Source organism: Bos javanicus, chromosome 21 (assembly GCF_032452875.1).
Source record: "Bos javanicus breed banteng chromosome 21, ARS-OSU_banteng_1.0, whole genome shotgun sequence".
Lineage (NCBI taxonomy): Eukaryota > Metazoa > Chordata > Mammalia > Artiodactyla > Bovidae > Bos > Bos javanicus.
Genome location: NC_083888.1, coordinates 107,839 through 113,838, shown reverse-complemented (window position 1 = coordinate 113,838; position 6,000 = coordinate 107,839). Strand labels below are relative to the sequence as shown.

Here is a 6,000-nt window from a genome sequence, read left to right as displayed (position 1 = left end):
TGTTGTTGCTAACTCCATTTTCCAGATGAGAAAACAGTGCTTCCGAGATTGTTAACAACTTGTCCCAAATCACCAAGTTGCTAAAATTGTGGGATCAGGCCACTGAACCTAGGTTGTTTCAGGCCCAAGCGTGTGCTCTTGGTGAGCAAAGTAAAAAAATAAGATGGTGTTTAATGGAGGAGAACATGAACATGTATTGAGTACTTAATATATACCTGGCATGTGATCCTCACAACAGTCCTGCAAGGGAGGTATCATTCCCATTTCATAGATGAAGAAATTGAGGCTCAGTGCTCACTTTGGCAGCACATATACTTAAATTGGAATGATACAAAGAAGATTAGCATGGCCCCTGCTCAAGGATGACATGCAAATTGGTGAAGCAGTTCATGTTTTTATGGCAGAAACCATTACAACATTGTAAAGCGATTTTCCTCCAATAAAAAAATAGTTTAAAAAGTATGAATAAAACTGGGAAATTTCTTTAAAAATTGAGGCTCAGAGAGGTTAAGTAATTTATCTAAAGTTGCACTGCAGAGCCCCAGTCTGGGGCACTTCACCTCCTCTGTGTCTATGCTGAGAGTTTTGTACTTTCTCTCTGAAGTAAATCCAGTTTGCATGCTACCATGAAAAAGAAAAAGGCCAGGTCTCTCAGACTGCAAAGCCCATATTCAATTTGTTAAAAATATATATTGTTGTTTTGCTCCTGAGTTTTATTTATTTATTTATTTGGCTTCTTCAGGTCTTCACTGTGGCATGTGGAATCTAGTTTCTTGACCAGGGATCAAACCCAGGCCCCCTACATTGGGACTAGTGTCTTAGCCACTGGACCACCAGGGAAGTCCCCCATACTCTTTCTTATTCTTTCTTCCAGATAGAATTCTCAGGAATTTCATGGATGGAACTAAGTAATTAAAAATCTCTCCTTTAGATATTTTTAGTTCTGCATATCCAAACCAAACACCTAGTGTATTTGTCAGAATTTGAAAGAAGTCTATTAAAGACTGCTTGCAAGAAAACCACTGTATAAATTATGTTTTATAAGTTCTTCTGTTTTAATTAATTAGGTTTTCTAAAGTTCGAAGGGAAAAAAAGGAGACAGAAACCAGTTTTTAATGATTTAGAATTAGGATTCACGAATACACTGGATTCTTCCTTGGTTGGTACGGGGGAAAGCAAAGAATAAATGTGGTGGGAAACTATGAGGGTCCAGAGATTCAGCCTTTAGCCTGAAAGAGACATTAAAGAGGTATTTCAGGGGCTTCCCTGGTGGTCCAGTGGCTAAGACTCTGCTCCCAATGCAGTGGGTGTGGGTTTGATCCCTGGTCAGGGAACTAGATCTCACATGCCACAAGGAAGATTGAAGTTCTTATGTGCTGCAACTAAGACCCGGTGCAGTGAAATAACTCCTTAATAAATTAAATAAATATTTAAAAGAAACCTCAATTATTAAAAAAAAAAAAAAGATGCAATTCTAATTTATTTTAGAAATAGCTTGAGTGTCTGCTAGTCAACAGTAGAGCTAAGGCTGGGGTTTCCCAATTCTTAAACCATTGTTTTTTCTTAAACATGAACCATGATTTGCTTTAGAGAATACTCTGAAAGAGTCAGTTCTTAGGCAGGTTGATAGGGAGTCTAGGGGTCCCCAAGGAGAGAGGGGTCTGGAATTCTCAAGGAGGAAGAAAGGACAAACTTTTTTTCTTTCTCCAAATTCCTTAGGATTATATAACAATAATGTATCCTGCCTAAGGACAGTCTTTGGATTCAACCTTCTGTTATCTTAAAATGTTAATTATGGGAGTAGACCTGGTCTTTACAAGGATGTATCTTGCCTGAGGACAGTGTTATCTTAAAATGTAAATTATGGGAGTAGGTCTGATGAGGTCTTTACAACCTCCAGACATTCTTTGGATTATATAACCTCATTGTTAACACTAGCAAGCGGGTACTCTTTCTGCCCCCTTCTGAGGCCTATGTCAGAAGCTTTCTCTATCTCCTTTATACTTTAATAAAACTTTATTACACAAAAGCTCTGAGTGATCAAGCCTCGGCTCTGGCTCTGGGTTGAATTCTTCTCCTCCGGGGGCCAAGAATCCTGGTGTATTCACGTGATTGAACAACAACCTTTCATCTTGGGGGCTCATCGGGGATCCTTCAGGACAAGGTAAGGATGCTTGGAGCTTTAGTTCTTTGTTCTCTTAGCGAACACGTTTTCTGCTGTACTTTACTAACTCTACCGTGTGCTTGTGCAAATGAATGGCATGCCCTGCGTAAATCAAGTAAGGAGCCCTGCTCTGCGGTTCCATGGTGATCTCATAGGGCTTATGGCAGAAACCTGTCAGGGCATTATACCGACCTGCCAATGCCAAGAGGCACCCAATGTCTCCTTCGGGAACCGACCAGAAATGGGCAAAGCGTGTGGACCGAACTCGCCTTTCTCAAACTTTTCAGTCTCTTTGACCATTTCATAACTCCTTGGGAATTAGAAGTACTAACCTAATCTATCGGATCATAGACTTTCAAGGGACTTGTGATCTATACTGTTATTTTGTACTGTGGCTTAGGTCCCAAACTTGGATTGGTAGTCAAGAAAGCACCTAGCCTCGCTAGGAATCGAAAGTTCGGAAGCTAGATGGAGCTCTAGCTCCCAGAACATCTCTGAGGTTAGAGGTTATTGGGACTACAATGGGTTTTTTTCTTTGGTAATGCCGGCTCTTAGTAGATCAGAGGAGGCTCTTATACTGGTGTGGTGATGCTTGGAAAGAACATCTCAGTTTTATGCTCGTGTCGGTCTTATTGTGGTCAGGAAATAGGGTCGTGCACAGGCACTCAGGTGACAAATGTTTCCCACAGCAGTCTTAGCTTGGGAGGCATTCCGGAAGGTTACTCTGATTCACCCTGGGTGATATCAGAGGCAAGCAATGTTAAAGGTGAAGAGCTGGACGTCAAGTAGGGATGCTATCAAGTCTTCCCCTGGTACATCCCCACCCCATCTCGGTGGTAGAACTGGGAGGAACGAGTACGGCACCTGTGTCGGTAAGGGACAGACTAAGTCCGACCAGGAAGGAAAAGCTTTTGGTGTAACGTCTATCGACACCCTTATCTAGAGCAAGGAGGGACGCCTCTGGTAGAAAAATGGCCTTGGTCACTTTTTTTCTCTCTTACAGATGGGAGCTAACAATTCCAGCCTCACTCCTTTGAACTGTATCCTGAAAAACTGGGATAGATTTTATCCCCAGGGCTTAAAGAAGACACACCTGGTTTTCCTATGTGATGCTGCATGGCCACGGTATCCATTGGAGGATGGCAAACGGTGGCCAGTTGGAGAATCTCTTAAGTATAATACTGTTCTACAATTAGACCGGTTCTGTAAGGAACAAGGGAAATGGGTAGAAGTAGCATATGTGTTGCCCTTTTTCTCTCTGTGAAATATGCCAGACTTATGTCCTAAGGGTATAGATTTGGGCGTGAAACCTTCAGCTCCCTCCTGTCCTCTTACTTTGCCCCGTACCTGGGACTCCAAACTGGGATTCAAACTGCCCACATGGAGGTCCAAACAACTCCTGTCTCAGTACGACCTCAGACTACTCTGGTTTCAGTAGAAACTCAGACCATCGAAGTAAGAGATGAGATGGAGGACAGGAGACAAAGAGAAGAGGAAAAACAGGTTTCTCCAATCTATCCCTGGGATCATATGCACAGAGCAGCCAAAGAGACTGAGGAACAGCCACACAAGCTGTTGCCTCTTTATGAAACACCCACCAGGAGAAATAATCAGTCTGTGAGAGTTAATAAGTCTTTCTCTTATCAAGAAATACAAAGAATCAAGGAGGATCTGCGAGACTATTTAGAGGACCCAGAAAAATATATTAGAGATTTTAAAGGTGTTACTCTGCTTTATGATTTCACTTGGAAGGATGTGATGTATATCTTGGGACAAATGCTGACTCCCAAGTCAAAGACTCGAGTTTTGGGAAAAGCGGCTGCTTATGGAGATGAATGGCTTGGTAATAAATCAGTAGGGAAGAGGAAGAATGAGATATCGGCCCTCCCCACTGGGAATCAGGCAGTCCCAACTATAGAACCAGACTGGGACTACAACACAGCTAAAGGAAGATGGGATCAGAGTCATTTTCTTAGATGTATTCTTGAAGGACTTAGGCAGGCACATTCTAAGCCTTTAAACTCTGGCAAATTGGCAGACATAGAATCGGAGGAGAAGGAAGCTCCTGGTAAATTCCTAGATAGACTGAGAGAAGGCCTTCACAGATTCAGTGAGATTGATCCCGAAAGTGAAGAGGGAAAAGTGATCTTAAAGGATAGATTTCTCACTCAGTCGGCTCCAGATAGCCGCTGTAAGCTATTAAAACGGGCGTATGGACCAAATCAGTCTTTAGATACTCTGTTACAACTGGCTCAGACAGTTTATTATGGTAGGGAATATGAGGAAAAGAAAGAAAGGCAAAAAAAAAAAAAAAAAAAGACAAAGGAAAAGGCGGAAGCATTCGCCATGGCTATGAAAAACGTTCTTAAACAGCCTGAGAAAAATGCCTAGAGGGGCCCAGGTGAAAAGGGATGGGTTTGCTCTTACTGTGGAAAGGAGGGGCACCTCAAGCGGGATTGCCTCAGGCATCTAAGCCACCCCCGGCTGCATGTTCGGTCTGCAAAGGACCACACTGGAAGAGAGACTGCCCCCAGAGGCGTAGGTCTAACGGGTCAGACTCTCAAGACAATCAGGACTGAAGGTACCCGGGGGTCCCCACACAAGCTCCCGTCCTAATTACACCTGAGGAACCCCGGGTATTAATAATTGTTGGGGGGTCAATCCATCGATTGCCTTTTAGATACTGGGGCAACTTATTCTGTGCTTACTGAAGCCCCTGGCCCACTTTCTTCCCGATCTGCTTCCATAATGGGACTGTCTGCACGAGCCAAAAGGTATTATTTCAGTTATTCTTTATCTTGCAACTGGGATTCTGTGCTGTTTTCACAGGAGTTTCTGATCGTGCCAGAATCTCCCTCACCCCTTTTGGGAAGGGATATACTGAGCAAGGTCCATGCCTCTGTTTTCATGAATATGGAGCCCTTCCTTTCTCTCCTTTTGGTTGAACAAAATGTAAATCCTAGAGTATGGGCTGATGGAAAATCTGTGGGTCGAGCACAAGATGCTATTCCTGTAGTTGTTAAGCTCAAAGACCCACACGTATTTCCACATAAGAAGCAGTATCCACTGAAACCTGAAGTTAAGGAAGGGTTAAAACCCATCATCGAAAATTTAAAGGAGCAGGGACTATTAATTCCCTGTAACAGTCCTTGCAACACTTCTATTTTGGGTATAAAGAAATCGAATGGTAAATGGAGACTAGTTCAAGATTTACGAATAATAAATGAGGCTGTAGTTCCTTTACACCCCGTGGTGCCTAATCCTTATACTCTATTGTCTGAAATTCCTGAACGGGCCAAATATTTCTCAGTAATTGATTTAAAGAATGCCTTCTTTTCAGTGCCTTCGGCGGAAGAAAGTCAATTTCTATTTGCCTTTGAAGACCCTACACAGCCAGCTTCTCAGTTAACCTGGACAGTTTTGCCCCAGGGATTTCGTGACAGTCCTCACTTATTTGTACAAAGTTTGTCACAGGATCTACAAAACTTTAACAGCTCTGAAGCAGTGGTGTTACAATATGTAGATGATATTTTGCTCTGTGCTGAGACAGAGGAAGCTTGTTCGCGAGCCTCAGAAGATTTCTTAAACTTTCTGGCAGACTGTGGTTACAAGGCATCAAGAGAAAAGGCTCAGCTTTGTCAACAATTGGTTAGATATCTGGGCCTAATCATATCAGAAGGGACTAGGGCCATAGTCCCTGAGAGAATTAAACCTATACTAAATCACCTCCTACCTATGACTTTAAGACAATTGAGAGGATTTTGGGGAATCACAGGTTACTGTCCCATTTGGATTCCGGGTTATGGGGAACTGGCCCGGCCTTTATATAAACTTAT

At 42.7% G+C, this 6,000-nt stretch overlaps 1 non-coding gene across 1 annotated transcript; it reads left to right on the top strand.

Annotated features, from left to right (window-relative positions):
• The first annotated feature begins 290 nt into the window (after positions 1 to 290).
• LOC133234856 (U6 spliceosomal RNA) lies at positions 291 to 397 on the top strand. Its single transcript, XR_009732347.1, has one exon. It is a non-coding gene; the product is annotated as a U6 spliceosomal RNA (small nuclear RNA).
• The last annotated feature ends 5,603 nt before the right edge of the window (positions 398 to 6,000 follow it).